The sequence below is a fragment of the Gymnoscopelus braueri genome, assembly GCF_963280865.1.
Source record: "Gymnoscopelus braueri genome assembly, chromosome: 21".
NCBI classification, from domain to species: Eukaryota; Metazoa; Chordata; class Actinopteri; order Myctophiformes; family Myctophidae; genus Gymnoscopelus; species Gymnoscopelus braueri.
Genome location: NC_137623.1, coordinates 4,679,161 through 4,691,088, shown reverse-complemented (window position 1 = coordinate 4,691,088; position 11,928 = coordinate 4,679,161). Strand labels below are relative to the sequence as shown.

The 11,928-nt window shown below is 39.9% G+C and overlaps 2 long non-coding RNA genes across 2 annotated transcripts; both read left to right on the top strand.

Moving 5' to 3' along the window:
• Positions 1-2,270, top strand: LOC308077441. Its single transcript, XR_013932401.1, has 3 exons — positions 1-57; positions 1,386-1,471; positions 1,904-2,270. It is a non-coding gene; the product is annotated as an uncharacterized lncRNA (long non-coding RNA).
• Positions 2,271-7,783: 5,513 nt separating this feature from the next.
• On the top strand, positions 7,784-9,987 carry LOC308077448. The gene is made up of 2 exons (XR_013932408.1): positions 7,784-7,840; positions 9,111-9,987. It is a non-coding gene; the product is annotated as an uncharacterized lncRNA (long non-coding RNA).
• Positions 9,988-11,928: the final 1,941 nt, after the last annotated feature.

The following is an 11,928-nucleotide window of genomic DNA, read 5'->3' as shown; positions in this document are numbered from 1 at the left end:
ACTCCACACCAGCAGCTGTTTCATCTTGAAGGACGCTCAACACTCAAACTACTGAAGGTGAGTTTATTCCATTCAACCAGGGACTGCATCTCTGTGTCATTTTGGATGTTGGCTATAACCCATATTTTATACTTTGGCTATTCAAAAGTAGCAGATATACAAGCTCATATAGCTTGTAGATCTGCTATTTTTGAAAAATATAGATCATTCGTGCAAATCTTTGAATACATCTTTTTTCTTTCTTTTTTTTGTGGCCCACCTGCCCACTGGCCCAGCGACCCACCGGGCATGCCCGGTGGGTCAAATGACCAGTCCGCCCCTGCGCAAAATGATATGTATTTGCCCCCCCCCCCAGCAGCAAAGATTTGAGTTACAAATGTTCGCTTTAAAAATATATATTTATTCAAAGATTTGTACACATCTTCAGGATTTTTCAAAAATAGCAGATCTACAAGCTCATGCCGCGCTATGAGCTTGTAGATCTGCTGTTTTTGAATAGCTAAAGTCTCACAGGTTTGTTGTCAATACGTTTGACTCATGGTGTTCACACAGAGTACATCTGAAATTACAGAAAATCTCTGAAATATTATTTCAGAGATTTTCTGTAATGCGATTCATTTATTTTCCCTCTTGTAATATGTTGTTGCTTCTGTCATCATGATTCTTTTCATAATATATTTTTTTCTGATGATGCTTGTAATAATCATCATCAGCAGAAGCAAACTTTTCATTAAAAATGCATTTTGTTTAACCTGGAAATTGTACAGGATCTTTACTTGTGTGTTTTTGTTCTGTTGTTTTAGGATGAAGGTGTACATTGCTCTCATCTTGCTCTTTGTTCTGTTTTAGGATGAAGGTGTACATTGCGCTCATCTTGCTCTTTGTTCTGTTGTTTTAGGATGAAGGTTTACATTGCTCTCCTCCTGCTCTTTGTTCTGTTGTTTTAGGATGAAGGTGTACATTGCTCTCATCTTGCTCTTTGTTCTGTTGTTTTAGGATGAAGGTGTACATTGCTCTCATCTTGCTCTTTGTTCTGTTTTAGGATGAAGGTGTACATTGCTCTCATCTTGCTCTTTGTTCTGTTGTTTTAGGATGAAGGTTTACATTGCTCTCATCTTGCTCTTTGTTCTGTTGTTTTAGGATGAAGGTGTACATTGCTCTCATCTTGCTCTTTGTTCTGTTGTTTTAGGATGAAGGTTTACATTGCTCTCATCTTGCTCTTTGTTCTGTTGTTTTAGGATGAAGGTGTACATTGCTCTCATCTTGCTCTTTGTTCTGTTGTTTTAGGATGAAGGTGTACATTGCTCTCATCTTGCTCTTTGTTCTGTTGTTTTAGGATGAAGGTGTACATTGCTCTCCTCCTGCTCTTTGTTCTGTTGTTTTAGGATGAAGGTGTACATTGCTCTCATCTTGCTCTTGGTTCTCGTGGCTGGAACTCAAGCGAAACCAGCTGAGAACGCCATGACTGAGGGTAAAGAAACACATGTTACACGTTACAATATACAGTGTAGGCATTTAGCAAACACTCTTACAGCAAACTTACAGTGGTGTAAAGTAACTAAGTACATTTACTCAAGTACTGTACTTAAGTAAAATTTTGAGGTACTTTTACTTTACTGGAGTATTTCAAATTGTCTATACTTTTGCTTCTACTCCACTACATCTCAGAGGCAAATATTGTACTTTTACTACACTACTATTATTTGAAAACTTTAATTACTAGTTACTTTGCAGATACAAATTATGACATTATAAAACATACATTAACCACTTTAGTTTTGTACCTAGGCTATTTGAAAATGCGACGCGACACGTTGTGAGCTTGTAGATCGTCTAAAAAGTCTAAAAATATATATATATATACTCTCACGAATGATGAATCTATACTTATTTCATTTAACAGATGATTCCGGTGGACTAGATCTGTAAGTTGACCAAAAACGTAATAGTAATAATTGCTCATGAATTAATTCATAGCATTTTCTTTTACAATATTATTGATACTGTGTTTATTAATATGATGTGTGGTACATTTTAGGGCCTTCGAAGGACAAGGTAAGTGCAATATCGTATTATGTTATGTTAATGTTTTAGCTCACATACATCCTCCTCCTATATAATTCCTCATTGGCTGGAGCAATTGATCTGCATTTTGCACACAGCCATTGACCATTACCATGTGCACTGAACACCGAAGCATCGCGACACGTTGTGAGCTTGTAGATCTGCCTTTTTCAAACATTTTAGTACTTTTACTTTTGGTACTTTAAGTACATGTTGATGCCAAAACCTTTGTACTTTTTACTCGAGTACATTTTTTATTCTGGACTTTTACTTGTAACAGAGTATTTCTATATTGCAGTATTGGTACTTTTACTTAAGTATAGAATTTGAGTTTTTTTCCCCCCACCACTGGACACATTGTAGATGATATTATAGTGATTAATCTATGCTTATTTCATTTTTTCCACGTATCAAGAACATCCCGGGTAAGTAGTCTCAAAACTATCTATGCTCTATTCATTACTCATGAATTCATTCAAAGCATTTTATTTTACAATATCATTGATACTGTGTGTATTAATATGATGTGTGTTACATTACATTTTAGGAAGGTCAAAAGAGGTAAGTGCAATATTATGTTATGTTATGTTAAAGGACAACTTCAATCCTCATATAATAGATCCTCACTAATGCTCCTGATAAAATGGTGTCATTATTTTCTACTCACGGTCTGTGTCTCATAGGAGGGCTGTGGAGTGTGGACACTTCAGAAACCCGTCTACCAGTGACGTCATCGTTAGGAAGGATTTTTCTTTTCTTCAATATTTCAATGTGTCTAATTTAGATTTGTATTAACGCGAGAACAATAGAGCACCGAAGTCTGACGTCACTGCCACTAGAGGGCGCTGTTCCACGGGTTCGTGGCTTTATTTTTTGTGTTGATATCCCCATTTGGGAATCTTAGATCACGTCATATAAGAACTGTGTTCCACACATAAACACACCACCCTGGCGTTTTTGTCAGGGGGGTGGCTCTGCATCGTTTATGATATTCATTCATATTTGATACAGCCTGTTTCTGGCGAAAATGGAATTCATTCTGCCTTAAAAGTCTTAAGAACTACTACTTCCGGGTCTGAAATCACTGTCCCCACAGCAGCCGCGTTCATGGGAAATGTGGTCTTTGGGTTGTTTGACTCGTTTCTAGTGTTTATATTGTGTTTTATTGTCTTTGTGTAAATGTGTACATTTACACCTTCAGTCGATGCTTCATATCCATATGAGTAAAAACGCCAGGGTGGTGTGTTTATGTTTGGAACACAGTTCTTATATGAAGCGATCTAAGATTCCCCAATGAGGATATCAACACAAAAAGTAAAGCCATGAACCTGTGGAAAGCGCCCTCTACTGGCAGTGACGTCAGGACTTGCGGTGCTCTATGGCTTCTATTATATCATGCTAACTTTCCAGGAATAGAAAGCCTGCAGTATGCAGTATATATTAGCTTGGATTCCCCATCGATGATGTCACTGGTAGACGGGTTTCTGAACTGTCCACAGCCCTCCTCTGAGACTAGAGCTTAAATCGGGCCTAAATATGTGAGCCCGGCTCGACCCAGCCCGACGGAACGCCAAGCCCGGCCCGACCCAAAACCCGATACATAATTGACTAATTGGGCCCAGCCCAGCCCGAAACCCGTCATTTTTCTAAACAAGCTTAATTGCTGCATACAACCTTTTTTCTCATTAAATCTTGATAATTCGTAAAGAACAGGAGTCATTCTACCCTTTTCCAACTGTCTTTATTTTTTTTTAAACAGTTTGTTGCAAATTCAGCAAATAGGGCTATAAATGTATAAAATTACACGGCCTCCGCTAAATCAGGCAGCAGGCGCCAAGCGCAGTATAGCGCGCACAAAGGCCAGGCCAGGCAGGCTGGCTATTATAGTTACAAAGTTCAAAACATTTCTATTAGGCTATACAAAAGTAGCCTATTTAAACAACAAACCAACAAACCAAAAAAACTTCTGCTTAATAGCGATAACAATTAAATTGTGTAGAAATATTGACTCAAATCAAACTAGGCTTATGCAATATGCACCACTAGGTCTGGAGGACAATTTAACATTCGTTCGTGTTTACAAAACTTTACATTGTGCAATCTTAAATGAAATCTGGGACTGTCTGGGCACATGAAATTAGCCTAGGATAAATCAAATAAAAGCCAAGGATAACGACATGCATGAAACATATAACATGAAAATATATATATATATATATATATATATTTGATGAATAGCCTGCCCTGAATCATAACTAAACATTTCCGGATTAAATTAAATATCAAAATAGGCTAAACAAATAAAATAACCAAAATTTGTTATTTTTGTCCAACACAAAACTCTTCTTCTTTTCAAATTAACACGTGTTCTTCTTAATATTCCCAACAAGTCAGCGCACGCACGGCAGGGCCTCGCTCAGGGCAGGCCGCAGGCCGCAGCTACGCAGCAGCGATTGCGAAGCAGCACAGCAGCTGAAGGGGGAAAAAAAAAAGAAAGAAAAGATAAATGAAAATGATACAATCACAAGAGAGTGAGACTAAGCCTACATTTAAGGCTTATAATGCTTAGTTACCAATGATTAATTAAAGGCTAGAGGCTACAGTAGGCCTACCTACTCACCAATATTATAAGTTGTTATGTAGAAAAAGGATGGAATCCACTGTGGACGATTTCAACGACGTCCTCCGCTCGGAGATGGTTCTGCCTGCGGCGCTGAAAACACGTTCACTGGCACTGCTGCTGGCTGGGATGCAAAGCACTGATCTAACCAACCGTGTCAGTTTTGGGTACTGTGCCTTGTTGGCACTCCACCAGCCAAGAATATCTCTTTCATTGTCCATGACAGCCGTCTGGGCAATATACAGATTCACCTCGTCAACTTCTCCCTCGTCTGCGCCTCTCTGCTCATTTTCCCACTCCGCAAACTCAGTGTCCGCATTTTGGGCCGAAGGAGCCGGTGTCCCCGCCGCAGCCTCTCCATCAGTGTCATCATCTCGTGCTGCTGCTGTAGGCATGGCTCGGAGAAGAGTGCGGGTATGCTCGTAAACACTGTCCCTGTCCGATGGTGACATCATTCTTAGCTGGTTAAATTTAGGCCAGAGGAATGTAGCGACTTTGTGACGGTTATCTATTATGATTTTACGAGCGAGCCACTCTTCGTGCCGTTTACGCACGGCGGCCTGCTGGGCTGAGTCCAGTAGGTGGGGTTGACAGTGGCGTTTGAGTCTCTCATGCCAAAGGCACACAAGATTGAGCGTAGGATACTGGTCTCCCTCGAGTTCCTTCTGTGCATCGTAGAAAGGCCTTAGGAAGTCTACTAAAAAGCTCAGTGTGTCAGGGGCTATGTTTTCGATCCGTGCACTCTCTCCGCGCGCTTCCAGTTTCGCATGGAGCTCATTGTAAACGTCCTGAACAGAGGTCAGTGTGAGGAAAACTGTACTGAACCGGGTGTCCCCCATTTGCAACAGGGTTTTGGACAGTTGAGCTGCCAGCCCAGTCTGTTTAACATACCTCACTAACTCTTTTGCAGCAGTAAGTGTCTGTCCTATATCGGGAGCAACATCCTTCTTCAACTCTGCAATGTCAAGTCCATGGCGTAAGACTGTGTTGAGTACGTGGTCAATGCAATCGAGTCGGGTGTATGGACGCAGAGCGTACTTAATGTTAGATCCCTGATCAGTAACCCACACAATTCTGCTCAGAAAAGTAGCATCAATGCCAAACTTTATCGTTAGCTTGTTGACAATCTCCCGTCGGATATTCTCTCCGGTTTTTGGATCTTCCAATGGGAACGCAGCTGTTGACAATGTTTTTGTCATAAGTTTCATCTCCTCTGTTATGAAATGGCACGTGATCGTCAGATAACTTAATTTGCGGTAATCGTCGGTCCACATGTCTGTTGTCATAGCGACAGTGGAGCCAGCTTTGAATAAACCCTGTAGTGTCTGTGCCAAGGATTCCCTCCTCTCTTCTGCCATGGCATTACACCTCTTTGCAATTGTAACGTTGCAAGGCATTACTGAGCTAAGTGCAACTCTCCCGTGCGCAGCCCCCACGTTAATGAGCTCTTGTGCTAGATCTTCAAAGCCCTTTCCATTCACGATATTAAACGGCCTAATATCTTTACAGCAAAAGCTGACACATTTATCTGTGACATTTTGTTTCACCTTTGCGGGCAAGGCTTTAGGGGCAGTTGTGAAAAACGATGACACACTTGGTTGACTTGCCTCGACCGGCAGTCCTCCAGATTCACACCGCTCTCTGTGCCTGTTAAGCGTGGAAGTCCCTGTGTTTTTGCTGCTGTGACGGAGCACAGTTTTGCAGCTTTTGCATTGCACAAAATCCAACTGATCATTGTTCTCGTAATGCACTTTGTCAAAATAGTTCCATACATCAGACTTTAGTCTTTTGTTTTCTTGCACAACTACACCATAATCACCAGATGCCAGTCTCCTTTTAACTTCACCAGAATCCACTGTTCGCTCCATTTTTCACCTTTGCCGCTTTTCTTTTTGTTATTGTCGTTTCCCGCTGACAGCTCACAGCTGACGTTCAGATCAACGCATCTGACAGGTTATTGGCCAAGGCAGGTCATGAGGGAGAGGGAAGGGGCGGGGGGTGACACACACATCATGCACACGCGCGCGCAGTCACACACACACACACACACACACACACACACACACACACACACACACAGTCACAGCACACACACACACACACGGAGTCAAGCGCACTTTTAGCGCAGCTTACAACAGTGTGTCAGTGACAGTAACAGTCACAGACAGAAGACAACATAACATACCGCGCTTATTGTTGCTTTTTGTAAACACAATAGGCAACTAAATTAATACAAATTAATTAATATAAACATTTATTTGTAAAAAAAAAGTGTTATTTTGTTGCTTAGCCCAGCCCGACCCAAAACCCGACAAATATGTGACGAATTGGACCCGACCCGGCCCGTGCCGACGGGCCGGGTCGGGTCCCGTCGGGTTCGGGCAAAAATCTTAAGCTCTATCTGAGACACAGACTGAGTAGAAAAAAATGGTGCCATATTATAAGCTGTAGTGAGGACCAATTATATGAAGACAGGTTGAAAATGGGTGAAGTGGTCCTGTTTTAGGTCATAAACATATACATGTATTTTTTAGAATAGATTAGAGCACTGAGAATGATAAAGTTCAATAACGAGAGCTGAATTGATCGATGATGATCAAGTCAGGTTACATGGTCAGTTCAAACCAGTGCATTTTACAATATACGTTAAACACTATTAGAGCAACTTACATTAAGGAGTGGTGGGAAGTAATTAAGTATATTTACTCAAGTACTGTACTTAAGTACAATTTTGTGCTATTTTTTTCCCGCACACACACACACACACACACACACACACACACACACACACACACACACACACACCAGTGGTGTGGTCTAGGTTTCTTCCCGATTCTGTACGACTTAAACGACTTGGGATTTTCAATGGATGAAATGGTTAGTAGACTGTATACGCTTTTTCCCCAAAAAATCTACACTGTATACGGCGTATACAGCGGGACACGGTAGAACACACCACTGACACACACACACACACACACACACACACACACACACACACACACACACACACACACACACACACACACACACACACACACACAGTATGCTGATATGCTATCATGTATGATGAATCATCTATGCTTATTTCTTTATCACAGATGCAAATGATTCAGATTACAACAAAGGGAGGGTGATTATGGGTTAACCTGATTTGTAAGTTGACTGAAAATGTAATAGATATACATTATTAATTACTCATAAACTTTTTTTTTTACAATATATCATCATCATCATCATAACCTTTATTTCAACTCGGAGTACAGTTGAGGGACAAGCCCTCATTTTCAATGTAGCCGAGATACAAAATATTGAATATGTAATGATACAATAAGATTTTTTTAAAAGCACATTAGTAAACTTTAAAAGAATGTGCTAAATTACTAATTAATATATACTTAAGTGAAACTTCAATAAAATAGGCATTGACATACTTACAAAAATATATACTTGAACATATTTTAAAGTTTTTGTGAAAAGTATACTTTTAATAAGCATATTATAGTATATCTTAAATTAAGTGCATATTGAGGATAATTTGCTATGAATATACTGTGAAAACACTTAAAATATAATAATTTTAAATATATTTAACATTAAATGTACTTAAGTTAAACAAAAAATAACCTATGAATAGACTTTTGAAAAGTACATTTGTATTTAATTGAATATATATTTTTAGTTTAGTACACTTTAACAAATGTGCTAAATTACAAATTAATTCATGTTGACATTGAATGTGCTTTGTAGAAATACATTTTGAATGCACTCTGATTATATTTGCTAAATATATTTTGGCAAAGTTAGTATGCTTTGACAAAAGTTCAAATTGACAATTAACATACTTTTTGTGCTAAAAGTATACTTTAGCTTTAGCACAAACACATCATTTTTTTTCACTTGGGATTCAAAAATAGCAGATATACAAGCTTGTAGATCTGCTATTTTTTTAAATTATTTTATTGTGGAGAATGTGTGCAAATCTCATATATACATTTTTAACTCACATCTTTGCTTCTGGGGGGTCCCTCCCTGGAAACAAAATATTTTGAGATGGGGTCCACGGCCAAATACATATCATTTTGAGTGGGTCCTTGACATTAAAAAAAAGTTTGAGAACCACTGATATTATAGCAACATAAAGTAAAAAAGAAAAAAACTGTTTTAAAATACATTTGTAGAATCCTCCAGAAGCAAAGATTTTCACGAAAAAAAAAAAGAAAAAAAAAGCAGATCTACAAGCTCGTAGCGCCGCACTCGGTTCCGCGCCATGAGCTTGTAGATCTGCTATTTTTTGAATAGCCCAAAGTATAAAATAACGGTTATAGCTACAACAACAACAACAACAAATCTAAAATGACACAGTATTGAATGGGTTAATGATAATGAGACATTAACAGGTGTTGTTTGTGTACATTTTCTACAGGACGACTGGAGGACTCTTCCTCCACATTTCAACACCTCACTCACACTCCTCTTCTTCTTCTTCGTCATCACCGTCATCATCTCTGATCTATCCTGGTTATCCTCATCTTCACCATTAAAGGGATAGTTCACTCAAAACAATTTCTATCAATTACACACCCCATGAAGCCTTGAATTCATGGAGATTATTACATTTTTGTCGCGTTCCTAAGCCAATAATTTGATGATGGTGGAAAGCTGCTAATGTCTCCGGTAGGAGACTCAAAGTTGACACTTTGAGTCTCCTACCGGAGCCGCCGCTGGTCATCAAATTATTAGCCTCGATCCCCAGGCTTTTATTTTCCTTAGCGTTTTGCTAACAAAATAAGAGCCTGCATGGACCAGCCTGTTGACGTTCCTGGCATAGGAAGTGGGTGATTTCCCCAACCAACCAGAGTGCAGTGGGCGTCGCTCCAAATGTTGTGACGTCAGGGCTCTCAATGCTGTACATTGGGGGAGGAGGAGGGGCGTGGCGCGGGGGGGGCGGGAGCACAGATCGGTGAACCAATGGGATCCGGCGGATTCTCTCTCCGGAGATTTTGAACCCGCCCCCTCTAGACCAGATATCGGACACGCTAGGACAGCCTATCAAATTATTGGCTTAGGAATGCGACAAAAAAAAATAATAATCTCCATGAATTCAAGTCTCCATGGGGTGAGAAATCGATAGAAAAAAAGTCATTTTGGGGGTGAACTATCCCTTTAATCAATCGAAAAAAGAAAAAAGATTTCAACGTCATGTGATTATGAGTTGATCGTTCCTATGTACGTTTTCCCTTTCATGATGTGATGTGATGACTGTGTGTCTGTGAGCTTATATTAAACTTTACCTGAAGCATTATTTACATGTGATGTGTGTCCAGTGGTGTAAAGTAGCTATAAGTACATTTACTCAAGTGCTGTACTTAAGTAGAGTTTTGAGGGTTATTTTTGAGCGGTGAAACCGCCCCTATAAGGGAGGTTTGGATATTTGTACAACAAATCCTGCGCTGTGATTGGCCAAAAAGGTACCCTGCTTAACCCTGCACCGTGATTGGCCAATCACAGTCTATTCAGGACTGTGATTGGCCAGTGTCACATGACACATGTGCATAGCCCTATATAAGAAACCATAACTTTAAAAAAAACTTATATTGTTTTTTTTTAAGGTGCCAAAACCGTATATATACGGTTTTGCGCATACTAACGTTGAGTGCCAAAACCGTATATATACGGTTTTTGAAAAAAAAAAAAAAAAAATTACTTTTTTTTTTTTCCCTTCACAGCAACAGGAAATATCACTCCTACAAGATTTAGACTCCAATCCACCTCCTGGTTAACTTATGACTTCAAAAACCTGTATCTCGGCTCCTGTGCACTTTTTTTTTTTACAATGTTAATTTAACTATTTTCAACTGGCTGCAACTATGGAATGGATTTCCGAATGTTTTAAATTTTTTCCCCCCGATTGTACGAGACCTGTATGTGTGTAATGAGGGGATCACCGTGAGGACGGTGATCACTGAAAATATTTTGTGACTACTTGAAAAAGGTTCAAAATGTTTAAAAAGTCCTGGCACTCAAAGTATAATATTTTAATAAACCTCTGGCACCCAATGTGTTATGGTTTCTTCCATCATAAAGAGTGTTTCAATAAATGTATTTATTTTTTGTACATGATTGGTTGACTCCATTCAGTATTGTGATTAGCTAGCAAGACACCGCCCACTTCACACAGGGTGTGATTTTTTTTACTTTACTGGAGTATTTCCAATTTTCAGTACGTTTACTTCTACTCCACTACATCTCAGAGGCAAATATTGTACTTTTACTCCACTACTTTTATTTGAAAACTTTAGTTACTAGTTACTTTGTGATTATTATTACAAAACATACATTAACCACTTCAGCCCTATATACATTTAGGTCATTTGAAAATAGCCGATCTACAAGCTCACAATGCGTCGCAATGCGACACATTGTGAGCTTGTAGATCTAGAGCTATTTTCAACTTTCAGTCCCATTTGTTGTACAGACCAGCTTCGTGGAACTTGACTCCCTCTGCTGGTGAGAAGTTGAAGGTCCATCTCTTAAATGTCTCCATAAATGACCTTTTGTCCCTTTAGGTCATCAGGGGTCTTCAACAAGGGGGTCCGGGATCCCCTAGGCGGGGGTCCTCAAAAGATACTGCAGGGGGGCCGTCAAATATTTTTGAGTAATGGGGACTTTATTTTTAAACAATTTTAGATTAACCACTTTAACCCTATAGCATTCCTATTCTGGGGGAACATTAGCTGTAAATAGCAGATCTACAAGCTCAAAACACGCCTGGTGAGCTTGTAGATCGGCTATTTTCGGTGAAGAGGTTTGGTGTAGAGGGAAAAAAAGAGCAAACCAAGTACCGAGCTAAAGGTGAAGTTTACAAAGTATTGAGGGTTAAAGGTATGTGACATTTTACATCCAATATGTACTGGGGGTCCCTGCTTCATCTCTCTCTCAGCTAAGGGGTCCCTGCTTCATCTCTCTCTCAGCTAAAGGGGTCCCTGCTTCATCTCTCTCTCAGCTAAAGGGGTCCCTGCTTCATCTCTCTCTCAGCTAAAGGGGTCCCTGCTTCATCTCTCTCTCAGCTAAAGGGGTCCCTGCTTCATCTCTCTCTCTCAGCTAAAGGGGTCCCTGCTTCATCTCTCTCTCAGCTAAGGGGTCCCTGCTTCATCTCTCTCTCAGCTAAAGGGGTCCCTGCTTCATCTCTCTCTCAGCTAAGGGGGTCCCTGCTTCATCTCTCTCTCAGCTAAGGGGTCCCT